Source organism: Pleurodeles waltl, chromosome 3_1 (genome assembly GCF_031143425.1).
Source record: "Pleurodeles waltl isolate 20211129_DDA chromosome 3_1, aPleWal1.hap1.20221129, whole genome shotgun sequence".
Classification (NCBI taxonomy): Eukaryota; Metazoa; Chordata; class Amphibia; order Caudata; family Salamandridae; genus Pleurodeles; species Pleurodeles waltl.
This window is the reverse complement of record NC_090440.1, coordinates 1,273,556,323-1,273,581,563: the sequence shown is the minus strand read 5'-3', so window position 1 is coordinate 1,273,581,563 and position 25,241 is coordinate 1,273,556,323. Positions and strand designations below refer to the sequence as shown.

Here is a 25,241-nt window from a genome sequence, read left to right as displayed (position 1 = left end):
TCCTCCATCATGGGAGCATACCACCACTCCCAGGAGACAATGGCAACGGTACTGGCCAAGTTTCAGGAGACCCAGCGCATGCAGGAGGAACAGTATTTGGGCTTCCGGGAGGAACTCAGAACCATCAGCTCCACCCTGGGCACCATCGTAGGGGTGCTGAAGAAAGTTCTCAACACCATGAGGGACACTGTGGCACTACAAGGGGCCCCTGACACTAGCATGGATGATGAACTGCTCACCACCTCCGCCGGCGCTAGTGGACCGGACGCCCCACCACAGGACCACCACACCAGCACCCCAACCCCTGCAGACGGAGAACCACCCCGCAAACGGTCCCTGAGATCCAGGAACAAGACAGAGCTGGATGCCAAGACCCCGCCAAGAAATGAGACCACCCTGATTGTCATCCTACTGTCCCACTTTGTCACCCTGTCCATAATTAAACTGCCCCAGCTCCACTTCCTATGCCCATATGGGCAATGCACCTGTGAGACTAATAGACTGGATTCTGCCATGGACACTCCTCCTCCATCACCCCTCACCATTTAACTTCCCCCTCCAATATTTTGCATTTAAATAAACACACCTAAAGCACAAAATGATCTAGAGTCTGTCTGTGATTTCAAAATAGTGTATTTGCAATTATACTGACAAAATGTTTTTGAAATATTGATGTCAACATACCTATGTCACACAGCTCTAGTCCATGAGGAATTTAAGCAGATGACACACAGTGGGACCCACATCTGTGAAACCGTAAGGGAAAATGACAACTCAGTGACAATACACTGGGAGAAAACAACAGACAGGATAGAGGTAGTAGTGTAAAAGTACATGTAGTAGGCATGATTGTATTCTCACCTGTGTTTCACTGGAAATATTGCTGGATCACTGAGTCCCTGTTCTGCATGTCTTCTTCCTCTGCTTCATCCTCATCACTGTCCACAGGCTCCACAGCTGCCACAACACCGCCATCTGGACTATCCTCCTGCAGAAAAGGCACCTGTTGTCGCAAAGCCAAGTTGTGAAGCATACAGCAGGCCACGATGATCTGGCACACCTTCTTTGGTGAGTAGAATAGGGATCCACCTGTCATGTGGAGGCACCTGAACCTGGCCTTCAGGAGGCCGAAGGTCCGCTCGATCACCCTCCTAGTTTGCCCATGGGCCTCATTGTAGCGGTCCTTTGCCCTGGTCCTGGGGTTCCTCACTGGGGTCAGTAGCCATGACAGGTTGGGGTACCCAGAGTCACCTGCAAATGGCGAGAGACAACTGTTAGACACACACTAACCTGTAGGGATAACCCCAGACAACCATTTCCACTGTCTTGCTTCCAGGAGCTCACCTAATAGCCACACACGGTGCCTCTGGAGTTGACCCATCACATAAGGGATGCTGCTATTCTGCAGGATATAGGCGTCATGCACTGAGCCAGGGAACATGGCATTCACATGGGAGATGTACTGGTCTGCCAAAAATACCATCTGTACATTCATAGAATGATAACTCTTCTGGTTTCTGTACACCTGTTCACTCCTGTGGGGGGGGGGCAAAGCCACATGGGTCCCATCAATGGCACCTATGATGTTGGGAATATGTCCCAGGGCATAGAAATCACCTTTCACTGTAGGCAAATCCTCCACCTGAGGGAAAACGATGTAGCTCCGCATTTGTTTCAGAAGGGCAGACAACACTCTGGACAATACGTTGGAAAACATAGGCTGGGAAATCCCTGATGCAATGGCCACAGTTGTTTGAAATGACCCACTTGCAAGGAAATTGAGTACTGACAGCACCTGCACTTGAGGGGGGATTCCTGTGGGATGGCGGATTGCTGACATCAGGTCTGGCTCCAACTAGTTACACAGTTCCTGTATTGTGGCACGGTCAAACCTGTAGTTGATTATCAAATGTCACTCCTCCATTGTCGACAAGTCCACCAACGGTCGGTACACCGGAGGATGCCGCCATCTCCTCACATGTCCCAGCGGACGGTGCCTATGAAGGACAACAGCGAGCACAGAGTCAAACAACTCAGAGGTACGTACCCACAATTTACACAGAACACCAATCATACACAAAAGGTGGCCTGTATGTGTGTTGAGATTAGGCCTAGGTATGTGTGACGCAGTTGAAAATGAGGCCATGTGGGCCCCTGAAATGGCGGCTGTCTGACCTCTAAAGTGGGACAATGGAATGTGCGCTAACTGCGCTGGCGTTGTACACCGTCGCGGTAGGCGTCGGAGACCGCGGCGCAATGCTGCATTGGTTAACATTGGACCCTATGGGTACCAGGAGCCAATGACGATGTACGCCGGCGGTGATGGTACGCACCGCCGCAGACGTGACCGCCATTTTCTATCACTTCAATCACTCGATACCTGATCTTCGACAGGAGAGGACCTACACTGCAAGTGCTGCTGTGACCTCAGTCTGGAAGAGACAATGGCTCGTGCGTCTGGGGAAAGGGCCCCTGCCTTCACATTGGAGGAGTTGGAGAAACTTGTTGATGGGGTCCTCCCCCAGTACACGCTACTCTACGGTCCTCCAGACAAACAGGTGAGTACACAGGGAGCATGTTGTATGGGCTATGCCTGTGTGGAGAGGGCTGGATGTAAGAAGGAAGTGGGCAGAGTGCTGCGTGCATGCAAGACGGTGAGTGCATGTGCCACATGGCAAGGGTAGGGATGGGGGCCACTCACTTTGACGGTGCATTGGGTAATGACTTCTCTTCTTCCCCTGTACATTTCATGTAGGTCAGCGCCCACCAGAAGAAAGACATTTGGCGTGCCATCGCCAAGGACGTCCGGACCCTGGGGTCTACCACAGAAGGAGCACCCACTGCCGGAAAAGATGGGAGGACATTCACCGCTGGAGCAAGAAGACGGCGGAGGCTCAGCTGGGGATGGCCTCCCAACGTGGGAGGGGTGCCCGTCGAACCATGACCCCCCTGATGTTTAGGATCCCGGCGGTGGCCTACCTAGAGTTGGATGGGCGCTTGAGGGCATCACAGCAGACACAAGGGTGTGAGTACACTCTCATTCAGCTGACTTTGCACGCAGTGGAGTTGTCTGAGTGGGGGAGGAGGGCTGTGGGTTTCCCTAGGACAGGGCGAGTTCCGTAGGCTAGGCCCCTCCGTAAGGCATGGCCCTGTGGCCCCCCTCCCCAACTCCGTAGAGTGCCAATTACAGCTATTCATGCCCCTGTGTCATCTATGTGTGCAGATGTCGTCCATAGCCTTGTAGGCCATTTCCCAGGAATTGCACTGTGGAGCCCAAGAGTGCGGTGTAGTGCAGGGGGCCTCTGTGTCTGTGTTGTCCGCCAACGGTAGCGGTAATCCATGCACTCAACATGTCTTTCTTCTGTCTACCCCCCTTTTTTTGGTCTTCCTGTTCTTGTGTGCATTTGCATCATAAGGCAGAGGAGCAGTGGCACCGGAGCACGAGGGAGCTGCATCCCACATGGCTCTGGAGGGCGAGACTACGGAGTCAGAATTCACCAGTGGGACGGAGGGCGAGGGGAGCTCCACGGCGGGGACAGGAGCTGACACCAGCGACACAGACTCGTCCTCTGAGGGGAGCTCCCTTGTGGTGGCGGCAACATCTGTGCCCCCCGCATCTACATGTACAGCTGCCACCCCCCTACCAGCACCGCCCTCCCAGCAGCCCCTCAGCCTTCGCCCCGTGCCCTCTCACCCAGGAGGGTAAATGTAAATTAGCACTTGTATAGCGCACTACTCACCCGTTAGGGTCTCAAGGCGCTGTACTCATACCGCTATGGAACCCCTCCTGGTTTTTCCCTGTGAGGCACCCACTCCTGAGCACCCCCAGGGTGAAGCCAGGCATCCAAGCGCTGTTGGGGCCGTTGTGGAGATTAAGCAAGCTATTGCCCAGAGTTGCAGAGTGGGACCCATGAATTAGATTAGGCACCGAGGCGAGAATTATCTGGTCAAGGGGAATTGAGCCCAAGACCTGCGAAGCGGGACTTGAACCCTGGTCTTGAGCCAGATCTCTGCTTCAGGGTCTGCCGCTCTAACCATTGAGCCACACTTCTCTTGGGCATCACCTTCGCCCCAGGCACCTCAGGCCCTGCCCCAGTCACCCCTGCTGCCCTCAGTGAGGAGGCCATTGACCTCCTCAGGTCCCTCACTGTTGGGCAATCTACCATTTTGAATGCCATCCAGGGTGTAGAAAGGCAGTTGCAACAAACTAATGCATTCCTGGAGGGCATTCATTCTGGTCAGGCGGCCCTTCATCGAGCTTTTCAAACTCTGGCCTCAGCACTGATGGCAGCCATTGTCCCCGTCTCTAGCCTCCCCCCTCCAACTTCCTCCACCCAGACCCAATCCCCTGTACCTCTGCCTATCCCAAGCACACCATCAGACCAGCCTGCACACACCTCAACACACAAGGGAAGCTCAGGCAAACATAAGCACCACACATCCCACAGGCACTCACGCAAGCAACACACACATGCAGACACACCAACATCCACTGCCTCCACTGTGTCCCCCTCCTCGTCGTCTCCCTCCTCCCTCCCAGTCTCATCTACACTCACACCTGCATGCACTACCTCTACAGCCACTACATCCCTCACCAGCACACCCACCAGCACACCCCGCTCACGTGCAGTCACCACCCCCACTACCATTCACATGTCCCCTGTGTCCTCTCCCAGTGTGTCTGTGACGCCCCCTCCCAAGATACACAAACGCAGGCACACACCCACCCAACAGCCATCCGCCTCCAGCGCATAAACCTGCACCCAAAGTCACCAAACGTACACCTCCTACTACCACCACCTCTTCCTCCACTCCCAAACCCCCTCCAGCTACCCGTCCCAGTGTGTCCAAAAGAATGTTCCTGTCCAGCCTTGACCTTTTACCCACACCTCCCCCACCCCGTCCATCTCATAGGTACCGAAGTAGCACCTCAGCCACAACATCTACGGGACCAGTGGTGCTTGTTGTCACAGGTATGTGGAGTGCACCAGCCACCAGGACAGCCAGTGTGGCACGGAGCCACAGCACAGCCAGTTCCCCCTCTGTGAAGCATCAGAAGGTGGCCAGTGCGCGGCGGGAGAGGGGGAAGACTTCAGACACCAACGCCGCTCCCAGGGGTCCCGGTGGGAGTGTGGAGTCAGCTGTTACACCTCCCAAGGTGGGGAAGGGCCACAAGAAACCCGGCAAGTCTGGGAAGAGCTGCACGGCGGAGAAGACTGCCATCATCCCCGCTGCCCAGGAGGGCCCCCGCCAGCCCCATCCCAGTTGCCCAGAAGGGCCCCGCCAGCCCCAGCCCAGCTGTTCAGGATGGCCCCGTCAGCCCCATCCCAGCTGCCCAGGAGGGGCCCGCCAGCCCCATCCCAGCTGCCCAGGAGGGCCCCGCCAGCCCCAGCCCAGCTGCCCAGGAGGCCACCGCCAGCCCCATCCCAGCTGCCCAGGAGGCCACCGCCAGCCCCATCCCAGCTGCCCAGGAGGGCCCCCCAAGCCCCATCCCAGCTGTCCAGGAGGGCCCCGCCAGCCCCATCCCAGCTGCCCAGGAGGGCCCCTCCAGACCCAGCCCAGCTGCCCAGGAGGCCACCGCCAGCCCCATCCCAGCTGCCCAGGAGGCCACCACCAGCCCCATCCAGCTGCCCAGGGGACCCCGCCAGCCCCATCGCAGCTGTACAGGAGGCCACCGCCAGCCATGAAGGACCGCAAGCACAAGCCCCGCTGAGCCATGAACGACCGCCAGCACAAGCCCCGCTAGGCCATGAAGGACCGCCAACTCAAGCACCGCTGGGCCGGGCACCGCCAAATCAAGCACCGCTGAACAGGGCACCGCCAAATCAAGCACCGCTGAACAGGGCACTGCCAAATCAAGCACCGCTGGGCCAGGCACCACCAACTCAAGCACTGCTGAACAGGGCACTGCCAAATCAAGCACCGCTGAACAGGGCACTGCCAAATCAAGCACCGCTGGGCCGGACACCGCTAACTCAGGCACCGCTGAACAGGGCACCGCCAAATCAAGCACCGCTGAACAGGGCACCGCCAAATCAAGCACCTCTGGGCCAGGCACCACCAAATCAAGCACCGCTGAACAGGGCACCGCCAACTCAAGCACCGCTGAACAGGGAACCGCCAAATCAAGCACCACTGAACAGGGCACCGCCAAATCAAGCACCGCTGAACAGGGCACTGCCAAATCAAGCACCGCTAACCCATGAGCGGCAGGGGCACTGACGCAACTAGGTCCGTCACGGGGTGAGTGATGCACTCTGGGCACCAGTTCCCCTCAAGAACCAGTGGAGACTGTCATTCACTACCTCTGTCCTTCACAGGATGAAGCACTCTGGGCACCAGTCCCCCTCCAGAACCAGTGGAGACATGCATCCACTACCTCTGTCCTTCACAGGATGAAGCACTCTGAGCACCAGTCCCCCTCCAGAACCAGTAGAGACTGTTATCCACTTGAGAGACTGTGGCTTTGCACTCCCCAGGATATGGCAGTGGGCAAACCACGCACTGGAGAGACTTGAGAGACTGTGGCTTTGCACTCCCCAGGATAATGCAGTGGGAACCACCCACTGGAGAGACTTGAGAGACTGTGGCTTTGCACTCCCCAGGATTGAACAGTGGGCATTGAGCCCCCTTGCGGATCTGGCGTCGTGCACTCATCCGGCTGAGGTGTCCCCCCTTCCCCTCCCCCTGAGGTGCCTGTTGTATTTCTATCTGATGCCCCTGCAGTGTTCTCTCTGTTTTGATCGGGTATCGAGTGTGGGCCTTGCCCATGCATTTTGGGCCCAGTGGTCCACGGACTATAAATGGTGCAATACCTGGACTTGTATTATTGGTGTATATATTTGTTTATAGTGTATAAATATTTTTGAGTACTGGATTTTAATATATTACAATGGTTACACTCATTTCCTTTTGTCTTTGCATTCTTCCGGGGGGCGTAACTGTAATGTATCAACATGTATTAGTGCATGTGTTGTAGTGGGTGAGGGTGGGGGTGTTGCGTCTGTGTACCCCTGTTTTTTGCCTCCCCCCTCCCCTGTGTTGTAGGTGCAGTACTCACTGTGGTCTTCGCCGCCGGCGTTCGTGCTCCTGGTAGAGGAGCAGGAAGACTATCGCAGGTAGAATTTGGAGTTCCGGTTCCATGGTGTCCACGTTCCTCGTGGGGTGTGTAAAGGTGAGCGTTTTCCCTTCTGAATTCCTGTTTCCGCCGTGTTTTTATCCGCGGTGAATCCGCCCCGGAAAAGGTGGCATTGGCCTGTCATAATAGTGTGGGCGGTACATTGTCTCCCGCCTGTCTGTTGGCGGTGACCGCCAAGCTGTTTGTTTGTACCGTCGTGGCGGTCGGAGTGTTAAAGTGGCTGTCTTTGTTGGCGGTTTCCGCCACGGTCGTAATTGCAATTTTTTTACCGCCAGCCTGTTGGCGGTCTTACCGCCGCTTTAACACCCTCTGCCAGGGTTGTAATGACCACCTATATCTTGTTCCCTGAGCCCAAGGATGGTTGTACGTGGTTGAAAGATCCTCTCCCTTCTGTACTGCCTTTGTGGCTGCAGTGGTGGTGTTTGAGATTGCTGCGGTGGAGTGGCGGTAGTTTAGTGGCACTTTTGCAGAAAAAAAATGATGCAAAGGCGGGGAAAACTTCTCTTAAATTTGCCCCTAACTGTAGGAGGCTGGCTCTGTATATAGTGTAAAAAATGATGTGCACTGTGCTGAGACTCCAAGCAACCCCAACTTGGTTTACACAGGTAAAAACAAGACCACCTAATGCTCTAATTTTTGTGGTAATTTAAGCGAGCAGTTAGGCCAGTCTTGGAGAAGTGTTATGCATTTGTTGTACTCAAAGTATCAATAAACAGGGACACACACCCAAAAGAATAACCAATTTACAAATATACTTCAGATTTTAAAAACTTTTTAAGACCAAGATCATCAAAATCAGGTAAGTACTTTTTAAGCTATGATTTTTCAAAGTTTAGCAAAAATAGGCTTTTTGTGTGTATTTACGCACCATAGGACTCAATGGGAGAAAACTTTAAAAAGGCTTACAAAATCAAGCAATACATTTACAAATTTCTCCTTCTGTTTTTAGATCAAGGTCATCAAGGGATCCTGTAGGGCAGCTGGAGAAGTTTAGGCATTTCCTGGTTCGAGCGAGAGCAGCTGCTAAAAGTCTTGGACCGTGTGCATCACACGTGAGAGGAACCATTTGAAAATGCACTGCACAAGCGGACTACAAGTTGAGACCGGTGGGTTCCCTTGGAGTTAAGACGTTGTAAGGGGTGGAGGGCCCTTAGAGCACAGCTGGTTCTCTGATGCAGGCGCCAGGGAGGCCTGGTGCAGAGCAGATAGGTCAGCCAAGAAAGGTACCCTTGGAACCAGGAGGCAGCTCACAAGGAGGGTGGTTTGCAGAGCAGCTGGCCACTGTAGGAGTGGTTCTTGGATGTCCAGAAGTCCCTTGATTGGGGCTTGCTTCTGGTCCTCGGAAAGTCCAAAGTGGACTATTCTTCAGGGTGTCGACATTGGGGTCCAGTAACCTGGCTTTTGCAAGGTTCAGCCACAGGAGGTTGCAGTGGCATCAAATTTGGCACACTTGCAGGGTTTGTCATCTGGGTCGTTGGGTGAAATGTGATCTAGCTGCTATGTCCAATTCCTTGGTCAGCTGCCGGTCAGTGAACTGGACGTCACTAGTTTCTGCTTCTTGGTTTCAGGAGGTGATGCCTTCACTCTTGAGGAAGCTCTGTGGCAATTTTCAGAAGGTTGGAGGTCCTCTGGGATTTTGTAGAGTCCATCCAATGTTCAGTCAATCCCTCAGCGGCAATTGCCAAGTTCTGGGTGCAGCAGGGAGGGTTTAGCACCTTTTTCTTGGTGCAGCAGGGCTTCAGTTCTCGAGCCTTGGGTTTTCTGTTTTGCTGGTCTTTTTGTGTCAATCAAATCTGATCTGTAGGTATAGAGATGCCCACTAAATACTACATTTAGGGGCGTTTAGAGAAGTACCTTGCAGTGGTGAATGGGCCATCTACCATATCGTGGATACACCCACTATGTGACCACTTCCTGTGGGCAGAGGTCACATCCCTATACCTGATTGGCTATTTCCCTACCGTGCAAGATGGAGGAAAATGGAATAGAGATGTCACCTCACCTGCAACACCTCGGGGTGGTGCAGGTTTGGGGTGGCCACTCCGCTTGGTCTTTGTGCATTTTCTTGCTGGGGGTTTGTAATGAGGGTGACCATCTGCTGCTAGCAACAGGGCTGGGGATCGAGTTTCCGGGATGGCAAGCTCTTTGAAGCTCGCAGCCAGGCCTGTGCACATTCCTGGGGGAGGAGGTGTAACACTTCTGCCCAGGAAGGGCTTTGTTTTCTGATCCCAGAGAGAAAAGGCCCTCACCCCAGGGACCCAGAATCTTGTCTGGTGGAGACAGGCTGGTTACGACTGGCCAGCAACCATGCCAGTGTTAGTTTTTACAGGGGTCACCTCTAAGGTGGCCCCTGGGTACATTTTGCAATACATCCATTAATAGGACCAGTTTGGATTTATTGTCCTGCGTTGTTTGATACCAAACAACCCAGGGTTCACAGTGGCCATTGCATAGCTGGGAAAAACTCCCCCTGGCCAGTGTCCAGCACATGCATTTAAAATGGCTGCTCTGTACATTTCCTATGGTCCAGGTTTGGCAAGGACACAGCACCTATGCCCACACCTGCATTATAGTGCGCCCTCCCTTAGGGCTGGAAGGCCTGCCAGAGAGGTGGCTTACCTATATTGCTTGTAGCGTGTAGTGGACAGGTCACACAGTTTGTCTGCCATGCCATGTTTGCATTTTAGGATTGCATCAGGACACTCAACCTGCAGTAGCAGTAAGGGGTCCACTTGGATGCATGCTCCCTGAGGGTGGCACAATTTGTGCTGCTGCCCTCAGGGGCCTACCCTTAGTACCCTTGCCCTTGGTACCTAAGTACCATTTACTAGGGACTTATAGTGGCAGCTAAAGGTGTTGCCAATTATGCCAATGCATCTCAACAGTTTTGGGAAAGAGATCTGGCCCAGGGATCCTGTTTAGCAGAGGCCCTGGGAACTACAACTTTGAAACCACATCAAACGCCAGGCAAAAAGTGGAGGGTTAACCATGTCAAAAGAGGCAGTTTCTCACAGCGCACCCACCATGCACAGTTTTTTCTTCAATAATATACCTTCTAATGTTTCATGGCTAGTTATATTTACGTTATAAAAGTTGCCATGCGTGCTGTTCTATCTGGGGTGATTATCAGAGCATGGTGAGGGCGTGAGTTATAGTTACCTTAGACTGCAAGTTATACTTGGAATAACTCCAACTATAACTGCTGAATTTCTCTGTTTTTGTGCGTGTAAATTATGAACCTAACTATAACGTCCCTGTAACTTTTGTTTTTTTAAGTGAATTGCTAAGGTTTTTATAATTATATTTCCTAACTATAAAGTTCCTTTAACCTTGGGTATTTTCAGTAAATGTATTTGTATTTTTTTAAAATGTAAAGTAATTTTAATTATATACGTTGATCCAACCACTGCTGCACATGGCCTTTGGTCAGGCCCTGCAGCCAACCACCCTATAACCAGCCAATCCTGTACCCTGTGAGATTGACCACAGGTCCTGTCTGCCTAGTTATGAGAGGGTGTCTCTGGATATGAGAGTGGGTGTGAGAGTGTCTCTCTGGGTGTGAGAGTGTCTATGTGGGTGTGAGAATGGTGTGAGAGTGTCTGGGTGTAAGAGTAGGTGTGAGAGGGTGTTTCAGGGTGTGAGAGTGGGTATGAGAGTGTCTCTGATTGAGTGTGTGAGTGACTGTGTGGGTCTGTGAGTGAGTGCGTGGGAGTCTGAGTTGGTCTGTGAGTGGGTGTGTGAGAGTCTGAGTGGGCATTTAAGTATATGTGGGAGTCTGTGAGTGGGTCTGTGAGTGGGTAAATAAATGTCTGACTGGGTCTGTAAGTGGGTGCATGAGTTTCTGTGATTTGTTGTGTAAGTGTCTGTATGGATGTGTCAGTATCTGAATGAGTGACTCAGCCACAAAGAAACCTCACCTGCCCTTTCATCCAACAACAGACAATAGTTTTGCACTTTTTTGCACTTGTTTTTTCTGGCTCCTTGGGTAGCTATCCAGTACTTATTTTACATTACAGCTGGGTAATGAATCACAAGGAAATGTCACCAGTGACCTTGTGTGTTTTGGCAATATGATTGTTCCTCGTGTGTCTTTATCCAGAAATATGTGATAACATGAATCCTCCTATAGAGAGGCACACAAAGACGTAAATCTCTTCCAAACCAGGGCCCTTCCTGCTATCTATATGGGGCAAGTGCTTCTTTGCTTTGTGGAGATGCCCTCATAATCTTCCGATTTAAGAATGCACCACCAAAACCAATGGAAAATGCACCAGGGAGCCCTTTAGTGAGCTGTTGATCATCCTGCCAAAAGTCTGAAAGTCCTTTGCATACTACTAAGGTAGACAGTGCAGGGACAAGCGGGCAGAGCTTCCAGGTGATTGCACATTTGCATACTTGCAGCAATTTAAAGGAAGAACCATGAACTCTGCTCTCACCAAGATAGGACAAGAAAGAACCCACTCATCAGAGCCACAGATATCACACTTTCAATAGATCAATGATGCATTCACCTCCATGAAGAATTTCAGATCATTTTTCGAAATGGAATTGCAAAGAAAACACACTTAATGGGGGAGGGGGCCATGAGGGCCCCTTCGCAGGCCAATTTCGGCCCCAGTGACCCCAAGGACCCCATCCCCCAGGGCCTGGCCTTGTCTCCTTGATGCCCTTTGGCATCCAGTGTGCAGGATTGGGACCATGTGGGAAGCCTCAAGGCCTCTGCAGCCACAGCTGGCTCCTCACCTCCTGCAGGAGCAGGCATTACTATTGCACACAGGGAGCTGCTGGAAATGTAGCTTCTTGTGTGCAAAAGCAATCGTTTCATCTTTTTCCCTCACCACATGTCTGTTCATGCCCTAAGGTAACTATAACTCATGCCCCGGCTATGCAGAGTTTTTTGTCAAAATATTTACTGCAGATATTACTGTTATATTATCAATGATGTTATCAAAGATGTCATGAGTGCAGTGATTTGTGGGGTAATTAGCAATGCATGGCAAGGGTGCGAGTTATAGTTACCTTAGGGCATGCGTTATACTTACTTGAGATAACAATAACAGGTGAATTTCTATGGTCTTGTACGTTTAATATGTGAGCCTAACTATAACGTCCCTGTGACTTTTGTTTTTTTAATTCTGTTTCCTAATTATAATGTCCCTGTAATCTCTGTTTCTGTATATATCTATCTCTATCTCTCTCTCTCTCTCTCTCGCTCTCTCTCTCTCTCTATATATATATATATATATATATATATATATATATATAGATAGATAGATAGATAGATAGATATAAATATATATATATATATAGATATATATATATATGGATATACATAGATATATATAAATATATATATATATTTAAATATATATATATATATATATATATATATATATATATATATATATATATATATATATATATATATATATATATGTATATACACAACCCAGTATCTATCACCACTAGGAAGTTATAGTTAGGACCTCGTTTCTATAGAAAAAGTGTTTTTGTTTTGCTAATAACTTTAACATCAGTTGTTGTCTGGAAAGTTAGTGGGTGATCCGTCAAGTTAGGGCTGAGAAAAAGAGGGGGTGCAAAATGTGTTTTCTCCATTCATTTTTCTGTAGGGACTTTGAACAGCGATAGCGCCAAAACCACTGGACTGAATTACACCACATTTGGGAGTAAGGTAGCTCTTGAGCCACAAAAAGGCCTTTCTGCTATTTGGTGTAAATCTGTTCAGTAGTTTTCTAGTTATCAAATGAAAACCACATTTGTATATATAGCGACGCGGATCCTCCACGGATTCAGATGAAAAGCAAGGCCCTGATGGTCTGGCAGCAACCTGACAGAAAAGATTTGGTCACCATTTTGTTTCTCGCATTTCTTGGGTGGGTGGTAAACAAACAGTGTAAAAACATTTAAGGAGTCTGGATACAGATATCCTGACCCCACAGGATACACGAGGGGTCCCTTAGGGACTTTATATGGGCAACAAATAGGCCTTTTTTCTAGCCAATCCACGGATTCGAGGATCCTCCTTAGTTGCTCCTCACATCAAAAGGAAAAGCAAGGCCCTGATTGGCTTGCCACAACCTGACACAAATATTAAAAGGTGTGTTGAAAAAAACATTGAAATTCACTGAAAAAGACAAAGATTACAGGGATGTTATGGTTAGGTTTACGTTTTACCCATACAAAACCATAGAAATTCTGAAGTTACTGAAGAAACTATAACTCATGCTGGAAAGTAACTTTAGGCCACAAGTTATAGTTTCTTAACATAAGTATAACTATAAGTAACTGCAACTGCAATTATAACAACTGAATTTCTATGGTTTCGTAAGGGTAAAACATCAACCTAACTATAATGTCCCTGTAACCTTTTTTTTTTTTTTTTAAGTGAATATATATATATTTATTTATGGCCTACCATCTGTTTAAGTCTATGACAGTAGATATTTGTTTTTGTTTTTTTGTTTTCCAATTTGACTTATGCAAAAGAAAAATAACATATACATAATCGCACCATACACCATAAGCGTATCATTACCAAGATAACTCGCCTCTCTCTTCCAAGTATAGCATGTATTCCATGTCAGTGCTTCGACATGTTCTTTCTTACAGATGTGCTATAGTTCAGTGCATATGTCCTAACTGGACAGAAGTAACTGCATGATAGTCCATCACTAAGTGTGAAGTATTCAAATCTAGCAGAGGTAAGTAGGCCGGTCAATATCAATCGCATTGTATGGAACATTAAACATTAACAACTGGAAGGTGATACTGCAGCGCATGTTAACTGGTTCAAGCATAGAGAGAGAACTGCTATTGCTCTCTAGCAGACTAGACAACAGTTTCTGGGTGGTGCAGGCCCTTAGAGACGATAGCAGACACCCAGCAGGCAGTTACACAGCTAAATCCAGTGAGGAGGAGAGGGAATTCCCAGAGGGGGGAGAGAGTGAGAGGGAGAGGGCATGTCACCAGCCAGCCGCATTCAACCTCGTGTCCGAAGCCGCAGATTTACCGCCCCATGGGCTAGTCTTCCTCAGCACTCAGCTATTGGGATTCATCCACTGAGGTGCCCCCATCTTCCACCTCGACTTCTCCGTGCAGCCCCTCAATCATACCACACCAGTCCTCCAAATCCTGCTCATCATGCTCATCTGTACGTATCTTATGGAGACGATATTCCTCAGCAGTCACCCATTTAAGGAGATCAGACAGCCATCTATCATGCGTTGGGGGGTCGGGTTGGCCCACTGGATCGTAATGCGCCTCTCGGCCAATACAAGCCTCAGCTGTGCTAATCTGTATGCCATTTTAATCCCTTTTTTGGGGATGAGGATCAGTCCCAGCAAGCAGTGTCTCATTGTTACCTTTACTCTCACAGACATCGCAGTCTTTATTGTCTTTACTATCTGGCACCAGAAGGGTAGTATGGAGCTACATGTCCATGTGACGTGTCCAAAGGTGGCTGGGAATGTGCCGCAGGGAGCACACCTGTCTGGTCATGTTAGGAATAGTCTGTGAAGGCGTTGTGGCATAAAATATGCTCTTTGCAGATAGTAACATTGCGTCAGCTTCAACTGAGTATTGCTAGACCCTTCCTGCACTAGTGTGCAGGCCCTATTCCATTCCACGTCTGTAAATGGAGTTCCCAGGTCCGTATCTCACATAGCTCTCATCACATGTATGTTTATCTGCCTATCCTTTTTTAGGGCCATGTATATACGGGAGAGTAGACAACCGTCGGAGCCCGGGTCTATAAGAGCCTTCACGAAGGGGGATCCAGTAGGCTCCTCAGGGAAGGAGTTCCAGATCTCCTGAGCCATCTGTGATAGGCTTGCATATTGCAGGAATTGTCCCTGGTCAGTTCCAAATAGGGACTCTGCCTCCTCCCGAGAGACAAATGTGCCATTTTGGTATAAATCACCCACATTATTACATCCGCCTGGTCGCCATTTCGAGAAGTCCAACGTATTAGCAACTTTAGCCAAGGGGCGGATCCAGATCAGGAGCAGGTGCGCATGCGGCGCTCTCCGCAGTACCTGCATGACCGCTCATTCCCATACCTGTGACACCTGTGATATTAGAAAGGGGGTGCCCTGTGGTAGCTTAGAACCACCCATAAGTAGGCCTGGAAGTCCGGATCTACATATAGAGCCTACTAGCAATTTTTTTCCCAGTTGGAGGCATCGTTGCACCATATAGCCACGTACTGCAGCAAGCCTGCAATGTAGTATAGATGGAGGTCTGGTAGCCCCAATCCCCCATTGGCCAGGTCTAACTTCAGTACTTCGAGGCAGACTCTACAACTCTTACCTGCCCAGACTAGGGACAGCAGCATCTTATCTATCTGTTGAAACAGAGTAGGGGGTAGCTTGCAGAACAGGTTTTGCATGACATACAGGCAGCTCAGGAGTAAGACCGTTTTACTGAGCATGACTCTGCCCATAACTGATAGTGGGAATGTGCTTCAAAATTGGACAGATGCCCGGAGTCTGTCCAACACTCTACCCATGTTCAGCTCATACTGTAGTTGTGAGGAGTGAGTTACGTGGATACCCAAGTACTTAAAGGTCTTGGTGTCCCAAGCCAGGCCCACCGGCAGGAGCACTGGCACCGCAACAGTCACCTGAAACACCATGGGGTACATTGTTGGCTTCTGTCGGTTCATTTGGAGGCCAGATATCGGTCCAAAGTCATCCATCATTCTTAAAAGGAGTGGGATTGACCGTTCCGGGTCTGTAACATACACCAGAGCATCACCTGCATACAGTGAGACAATGTGCATTCTGTTCCCCAATCGTATACCCCACTCCTGTAGTCCTGCCCTCAGCTGTACTGCCAGGGGCTCCATAGACAATGGGAAGACAAGTGGCGATAGTGGGCAGCCCTGTTGTATATCTTGTTCAATATCGAATGAGTCAGACACTATCGACTCAGTGCACACCCATGACTGCGGTGCCATATACAGGAGACGCACCCATATCAGGAATATTGGTCCATTGCCCATTCTGCTAAGTACCTCCCACAGGTAGTCCCAAGACAGAGTATCAAGTGCCTTTTCTATGTCCAGGGCAACCAACGCAGTGCGAGCTGCAGAGCCTCTGGTCTTGTGCATTATATGAGATAGCGTCTGCAAATTCATATGAGTTCCCCTCCCCAGTATGAATCTGCATTGATCATCTAGCACCAGATGGGTAACAACACATCTTAAGCGCATTGCCAGAACTTTTGCAGGTAGTTTTACATCTACATTGAACATGGACAATGGCCTATAGGAGCCGGGGTCAACTGGGTCTTTCCTTGGTTTCGGTATCATGACTATCAATACTTCCCTCATATGTTTTGGCAAAGTGCCCTCTCTATAGGCTTCGCAGTGTTTCCAACAGTCTGGGAAGGACCAATGCAGAGTATGTATGGTAAAACTCAACTGGTAGGCCATCTGGACCAGGTGTTTTACTGTGCGGCATGGACTCTAAAGCTTCCTGCAGCTCCTCCAACATTACATCTCCTTCCAGCTCCTCAGTCTGAGCCTTGGCTAGCTGGGGAAGTTGGAGCCTGCCCAGGTTCCTGTGCATTTGGCACCTATCCTCAAGCTTAGGTGAGGTGTATATGTTTTTTCAGGTGATCCCGCTGGAGTAAATTGACATGTGCCTGTCCTAAAAACCTTTCCCCAGTCGGTCCACAGAGTGACAGGATAATTGGTCGGGGTTTGCACTTGAGTAGCCAAGCTAGCTTGCGCCCCGAACGGTCCACCTTGGGGTGCAGTCACTGTCTAAAGTCCTTGCCGACAAAGCTATCCAGCCTATTCCAAATGGCTCCTATTCTTCTATGTGGTTGCTGCCTGCATGTCTCCCTTATATTCAGGATCTCTGAGCAGCTCAGGCTGCATTCGCCACAGGGGGATCGCTGGCTTTGGTGCGTGTGCCTCACATTCCAGTAACAGAGGGGCATGGTCTGATAGGAATCTAAACCTGGTAGTCCACTTGTCGAACATCAAGCGTGCCGTCATTTGCTAGCAGAAATCTATCCAATATGCTATATGCCTCATGTGCGGGCGTTTAGCAGGCGTATATTTTGAACATGGGGGTGAAGTTCCCTCCATATATCTATAAAGTGCAGGCTAATCATGACCTTGCTGAGTTTGGCGGTCACGTGGGACTTAGCGCCCAGATTCGGTGGGCTGCGGTCCAAGGCACTGTCTAGGACACAGTTAAAATCTTCTGCCCAGATAATGGGCATCCCAATGTAGAATAATAGTTCTTGCTCCAGTTTTTTGAAGAACTCAGCATAATTCGAGTTGGGGGTGTATGTGTTCTAGGTGCAGAGTTCATGCATGTATTCCGATCAACAGTCACAATGCCACCCCCTGTCAACCTACCCTTCCCCACCCCGGCTAGGCCCCCCATATCCCACACTCCAGTCAAGCATGTACACAACAGTGCAACTCCATCTCCTCTCCCTGTCAAAATGCATGCAGTACACCACGTGTATAAAACATAACTCCAACTCCAACCATGAACCCCATTCAAACACCCACATCCCTTTCCGGGTAAACACCTCCAACAACTAATGTCTACCCAATCTTGGTGTGCACCCCACTATCCACTCCAGAATCCAGAGGCAGGGGAGAGTGTCTAGCTGTCCCCACTAAATAGCAAGGAGCTGCTCAAGATGGTGCGGTCAGCGCACTAGCATTTCTCCAGCACCCCTCCCACAACCATCCAGACCACGCACACACTATTCCCAAGTATCTTAACTTATCACTACAAAGAGATCATAGAAAAACAAGATACGAGCCACATAGATAGTAGAAGAGAGAGTAAGGTAAGGGTTAGTCATGGCCAATTCAAGGGAGTGTGCTTGTTAGATCCTTGTACTTTGTCCGAGTCCCCGCCGCCCCCAGCGCAGGCAGAGAGCTAAACAGAAAATAGGTGGGGGGAGGGAGATGGAAGCGAGAGGGAGGGAAGGAGTCAACTTTTCCAAGCCTGGTATAGGTCCAGTCACAGCATTTCAGCCCAGTGCCACTTTGATGGCCCTCGGTGTTGGTATTGTCTAAGTCTGAGGCTGACCCCTCCTCACCCTGTGGCGCCCCAGTACGAGAGGATGTTGCTCAGGTGACGGATTCCACCAATAGCTCCTGTCTCTTTCATTCCAGACTCAGGTTTCCATCCGGACGCACTATCACCCTGTTGCTGCAGCTGGTGCGATGGCGCCTGTTATTCCTGCGTGCGGTGGCCTGTGTATCTCCTGGTCCCTGGTCCTTTCTGCTGCCTCTACTGTGGGGGGTTTCCAGGGGTCCCTCACCTCCTCTAAGTTCTAGCCAGTCCCAGACTGCTTCAGTTGTTTGGAAAAAATGGTAGCGGCCCGCGTGGAGGACTTTCAGCTTGGCTGGGTACAGTAGCATATAGGTGTACCACATTTCTTTTAACTTTTGCTTAACACCTACGTATGATTGCCTTTGGAGTTGGACTGCCCTAGTATAGTCAGGAAAGAAGCATATAGTGTGATTCTAGTATGTAGGGTTGCATGTTTGTGTGCTTCCTGTAAGATAATATTGTGGTTTCTATAGTTGAGAACCTTGACAATGATCGTTCCTGGAGGGAGCTCCCGGTGGTGACGGGGAGCTAAGGCTCTATGTACTCACTCCACCATAAACACAGACGGGGAGCGGTGGGCATTGTCTTTCTGATCAAATCCTCTTGGAAGGTCTCCGGGGCCATCCCCTTTGCTCCCTCCGGGAAGCCCACAACTCGTAGATTACATCTCCTTGCCCTCCCCTCCGCATCATCAGCCCTCGCCTCCAGTCTGCGCATCTTAGCCTCAAGGGTGGCCACAGTGGCCTTCAGAGGGTCTATGTCTGTCTGCATGCCATTCACCTGTTGCTCAGTGGCCACTGAACGCTCTGCCTCAGATCAGCTCTCAGTAAGTTAATGTCTACCCCCATAGCGGCGATTTGCTCCTGTACCGCCTGTCCAGAGACCTCAATGGACACCAGGATCTGGGCCCTGGTGGGCTTGCACACCTTTTCCATGGATCCAGAGGGTTCTTTCTGTGGGCCCCCTCCTCTACACTAGGCCGTGTACTGGTCCATTCTCATCTGCTGCGCACCTTTATTCGATCTGTCTTTATCCATATTGTACAAGGCCCACAGCACTGGCCTCTGCCGATCCCTCTGGGTTCGGTGATTGCATCGCGAACAACAGGCCAACTGCCCGGTCCCCGTAGCCCCCGTGCTTCATCTCACTCCCAGGTGGTGCGTTGTCCTACCCACCAGGTAGGGGCGGCAGCCATCATGGCTCCTCCTAGAGCCTCCGGCACCCCCCCTAGCTCAGCTCAGTTCCTCACCAGTCGATGAAGTCCAGGTAGGACACATTCAGTGAGTGCCAATCGTCAGGTCAAGTGTTCTCTGCTCACACACCAGCGTCTCTCTCGGTGTCTCTGACACTCTGCTGGGGCTCCCCTGCCCCCCCAGCACGGCTCCTCATCACCAGCCAGGTCTCTCAAAGGGGCCTCCCAGACCAGGGTATCGTCTAGCGGCCAGGCTTCAATCATGCACTGGGGGGGAGGTGAGGGACCAAAGTAGGCCATCCACAATCCACAGGGCACCCTCCGCCAGGCTATGCAGGACCAGGGGCCTGAGACTGGGTCCGCCATGTTAAACGCCACCCGGCCCAGTGCACATCAAAAATCGCAGCCGCTATATTGTGGTCAGGGCCTCTCCACGAGTGCAGTGCTGCAGCTCAGTTTTGGGCGTTTGTACCCTCTGCTGTCACTCCATCCTGGCCCCCTGACCCCCGTCAACAGATTTGCTGGGTCCGCAGGACCTCAGGGCGGCAGAATGTTGGCGGATTCTGTTGCGGGGCCGGCAGCACTCGTCTAGTGCATCCGGTTACCCATCTTGTTGGCCACGCCCCGTGACAGTAGCTATATTATGGCGGGGGAGGATGTCTGTGATTAAACTAAATGTGTTGTCGCTTCTCCTCTATATATTTCAAGCACTTCCAGTAAAACATTCCAGAAAAGCTCTTGCACATACTTCAGACTGCGATCTATACATTTATTTGGGTTGGAAGCAAACGCACTCTAGGAAAATATTAAAAGTGCATAGGAATTGAGATGACTTAAGCCTTCCGGACATTAGGAAAATCATCAAGCCGAAGAAATTAGGGTTTTCTATGAATGGTTTCTATCTGAAACAGAATGCCACTGGGTTCAAATGGATGCTGTGTGATGGTCCGATCCCCCTGGGAGACACCTGTTTGCCTAACAGCACGGCCCATGGTTTGCGATTCTTCAGTGCAGGTCGGGCCTCATCTGCAACGTCCTGCTCGAATTAAGCACTGGAGTCAGCAAATATATTTCAATATGTTAGTAGTGTAACAATTATACAATTTTACACGGTGCAGCAGTACCATATGTTTTACCAGATGTCATATTTTTCAACATGCCCAATAGTATTTGATTTTTCTCCACTATGTATTTGCATTTGTTGAAAGCAATAGCATCGGCTTCCCAATGCCGGCATTTCATTTTATTTTTCCTTATATGCCTCCCTATATTCTCTCAAGCACTGAGCCCCTCATCTCTGCTTATTTCTAGTCAGTAGCGCTGTGTATTGCTTCAAACTGAACAAAACAAATATGTCTTTTATTGATGCTGTGTGTGTTTTCATCTCCAGGCGAAATAGTCTGTGATGTTTTTTCTGCTTATAGAGGCTGAGTGTTTTTTCGTTTTAACTTCATTATAGCAGCGTCTAATGTGCATTCGGGGAAGACAAATGTGTTCTTCCTCAATCCTAGCTAGATTATCTTCAAAGACTTCATACGAGTCAGTAGCGAATAATTCTCAGTTGTATGATTAAGCAAAACAGAAGAAAAGAATTTTGATTTTGGAAATAAATTATGAACAATTGTTTGACGTGTGCTATGCGTTTACTGTCTTACTTTTGAAAATGTTATCTGAAAAATGCACTTTCTACTTCTATACATTGCACAAATGGGAGTCTGAAAGGTATATCGAGGCCAATCAAATAGTCAACGTATTGGCTACACAATCATAATACCTATTTTTGAACGCCAAGCAATAACTCTGTTGTTGTTGTTATAATAATTATTATTATCATTATTATTATTATGCATAAGAATATTCAAGTGGTTGAAAGTGTTGAATCAATTGTTTCAGTCCTCTGTGTCTTAATTGTTGGCCCTGAAGCGGGGGATATACCAAATATAAGTGAATAGGCCTAATTCTCATGAGGAAGTATACGAACCATTCACTATTAACCACAGAGAAATAGATACAGTTCTGGGGCCTAGTAAGGGTGCAAGCAGTCGAATAGATGGAGCCACATGTACAGGTAATTTTACCTTTGGAAAGTTCTCTGGTGGAAAACAAAGACAACCAGGATTCGCCATCTGCCAAGGGAGCATCAAGCTTGGATATTCATGTTTCTAATACACATTCACGTAGGCATGGTTATCATAAAAGGCCCCCAGCAGCCGTGGCTCAAAGCATGTGTGACAGATGATCAAGCTTTTCATCATCCTCAGTGGGTATTGGTGAGTTAAAACAGATTTACTAACAAAGGACTTTTTTGGACATCTCTAGGACTGGTTTAAATATTATTTTAAGAAAGCAGCAACGGGATTCTAATATGCTAGACTTCATACCCCACAGACCTTCTCGGTCCTGGGTTTTCCACGCCCTACCTTATGGAGGCACTTCGAGGCTGAACGGGAAAGCATGTTTCTGGGTTTCACACTGATAACAAGCTAGTCTTTTTTCTTCCTTTTCCGGTGAGGGCAAAATATTATTGGGTTGGCTGTGAAATATGTTTGCAGATGTCAAGGGGAGATTTACCCAAAGGAATTAAGTGGGAGGCACAGCTTACTTGCATGTCTTGGACAATGGAAAGAGACGTGTTTTGGATATGAGTCAAGAAGTATCTGGAATCTCACCCATTAGGAGAGGTCAGATGTTGAGAGGCAGTGAAATTACCTGAAAGTGTAAAGGGTCAATCTGGACTACAAGCAGAGAAAACTAACAATAGATCCAGGAGTATGTATATGACCAGGAGAACGTTCCTCACTTAACCTGTGTGAGGATCGTGGTGTATTATCTGGTATGCCTGTGAAACCTTACTACGTAAGATACTCACAAATCTCTTAAGTCCTCAGACTTGTTTGTAAAACCTTTAGCTCAACCCTGTGTCTTGGAGCAGAAACGCTTAAACAAAGGAACTACTGTAAAGCATTTATAAGCACCAATAAACATGAAATAATGAAGTCATGAAAGATATCTGAAATAAATGTATTAAAATTATATTATTTTTTATGAATTTTAGACACTACGATGAGCAAAATCTACCATGGTGTAACAGAGGTATTAATTTTTAAGTAAAACGTTAAGTCTTGGCTTTTCAGACTAAAGCATAACCATGCATTGGTAACCGTACATTTAGGAATGTTTGTAAAGTTTTAAAGTGTTGTGTTCGGCTACTGTGGTTTGTGTCGGATGACCAACTCTGTCAGAGAGGCCACTAGGGAGTAAGTGGAGAGTTACCTTGTCATCAAAACAAACTCAAGTCCAGTTCCACACTTTACATCAAGAACTCCATAGACTTCAATGAATTATTTAATACACTTTATTTAATTATATGATTGATATTTAATATGCAAATTATGGAATATTTATTTATTTTTGTTATATGTTATTTGAGGGCTGTTAATTTGTTAGGGTATTTGGTGGGAAGTTAATTAAGTGGTAGTTAAATAACAATTAAATATTTAATTGATTGTAATTATGTACAGACTTACCTATATTTTTACTTATATTTTAGTTGCAGGCTGCTCAGTTTGTCGGGGTCTAGGGTAGAAAGTTAGGTAAAAATTAATTAATAATTTAATAATGATTTTTAGTTCATTATTTGATTACGTTTTAATTATGAAAAATGGGGAATACTGATTTATTGTACTAACATTTTATTTGCGGGATGCCAGGTTTGTAGGGATATAAGGTAGAAAGTTATGTAATTAATAATGTATTATTTATAATAATTTTTTATTTTTTATTTGTAAATTAATTATTTAATTGCATTTGACACATTTAAATTGAAATTATGGAATATTTGAATTTTTTAATTATATTCTAGTTGTATGCTGCTAGGTTTGTAGAATTATCGTCTGGGAAGTTAATTAAGTTAACTATTTAGTGTTAATAATTAATTACTCATCTAATTATAGGTTTGTAGGGATATAGAATATGAAGCTAACTAATTAATAATTGAATAACAATTATTAATTAATTGATAACTCATTGTTTTAATGAATAGTAATTATGAGTAAACCGGGTATTTTGTTCAGTTTTTAACATATATGTGTGTAGATATTAATCTATATATATATATATATATATATAAATATATATATATATATATATATATATATATATATATATATATATATATATATAGGTGCATGTATAAATAAATATATGGGTATGTATAAATAAATAAATATATATATATATACACATATATATATATATATCACTCGTATAAAGTACACTGTTCCAGCAATAGAAACACAAGGACAACATAGGGGAACTCAGTAGCCAGGAGCAAGAAAGCCCTCACACACCCAGTAGGATATCAAGCTTCATCACTGGGCAAGTTCCTCGTCAGACCGGCACTGCAATGCCTGACGGGCCCCCCTTGAAAAAGGGGGGCTCCTAACCAGAGATTTTTTACTAAATGTTGTTATGCCGAGGATGAATACAAACTATAGGCATAGTCAGGAGAGAATAATAATAATAGAGAACACAATTGGCTCCAAACCAAAACCATCATATTTAATAAGTCGGAAAGAGGCTTGGGCCAAGGTTAAAAACAGTATAGAGAGAGTGCTAATGGAGGTAATGCTCATGTGCACTCTCACTTTCTGTGAATCGAGGGGAATGGATGTTATCCTATTTCCTCTGATATCAGGTCGACATGTTTCACGTCTCAGGGGTCACAAAGGATCCAGTGACCCTTCATCATGACCAAAAACATAAACCCACCTTCACCTAAGGATAGTACATAGACCCTAATAGGACTCAAGTTAATAAATATGCTCCGGTCACTTACTCACACCAACCTCATGTCTGGTCAGTCTTGTTGCATAGTCGCCCTGTGAAGTATAGACAAAAAATAGAGACACATATACTATCAAATATAATGCATCCAAAGTTATTTAATAGCAGTGAAAGGCACTATTTAAATAGTGTGCTCAAAAATAGTCTGTGAAAGGACAGACAGGTAATAAAACGGCATTAGCTTACCCTCCCAAATTATGGTTACGGCTCCATAGGAGTGCAGGAGCCCACAAACAGGTACCCAGTACTGAATAAAATTTTTATAAAATACAAAGAACACATTTTCAGCATTAGGGTCTTAAAAATCCAGCCATACAGCTGTAATAGTCATGATTCTCAAACATCCAGTCATTCAATCGTAATCACCATGATTCTAACATTCTGCAGGAATCATGTAGATAAAACATTGTCAAAGACTGGCAGTAATCTCTGAAATCCATCACTTTTTAGAAAGAACACAGAGAGGGTGCCAAACTGGTCGTTAAGAAAATACCAAAATGAGGCAGGACAAGAAACCACCAAATAGTGGAAAAAAAAAAAAAAAAAACCTTCCTCAAAATCAAATGTAAACAGCATCATTGAGGTAACAAAGTAGAACTGAGCATTATGAAAATCCTTTGAAAAGAGCCAATCGTGAGAAACTACTTACTCACGTTTTTCCTGTTGATAGCCAGGAACCTATCCGGGGACCATGTTCCTGCAACAAGCAGTGGAACGCAAGTGAAGCGTTTTTAACGAGGAAAAGAAAGTGAACTCGGAAACAGGAAGAGTTCCGGTGTTCTGATTGGTAGAGATTGCAGCATTTGTAATTGGTCAAGTGTCGTCATGTGACCAGAGAGTTACAGACACAAAGAAAAGATACTTGCACATTGCGAGGTGATGGTAAACACTAAAAAAGGACATTCATATAAAAAAAGGTTGGACTGACCTGGAGTTGACCTACTTGTGCCAACTA

The 25,241-nt window shown here is 47.6% G+C and overlaps 1 long non-coding RNA gene across 2 annotated transcripts in view; it reads right to left on the bottom strand.

The window, feature by feature from the left end:
• The window catches only part of LOC138283344 (uncharacterized), a 338,849-nt gene extending 313,832 nt beyond the window's left edge, over window positions 1-25,017 (bottom strand). The window contains exons 1-2 of one of the 2 annotated variants that reach the window (XR_011201202.1): window positions 24,940-25,012; window positions 24,279-24,321 (exon numbers count right to left, since the gene is read on the bottom strand). This is a non-coding gene — a long non-coding RNA (uncharacterized lncRNA). Of the gene's footprint in view, window positions 1-24,278; window positions 24,322-24,935 lie in introns of both variants that reach the window. The other variant, XR_011201203.1, reaches the window with a different exon arrangement.
• Between the last annotated feature and the right edge of the window lie 224 nt (window positions 25,018-25,241).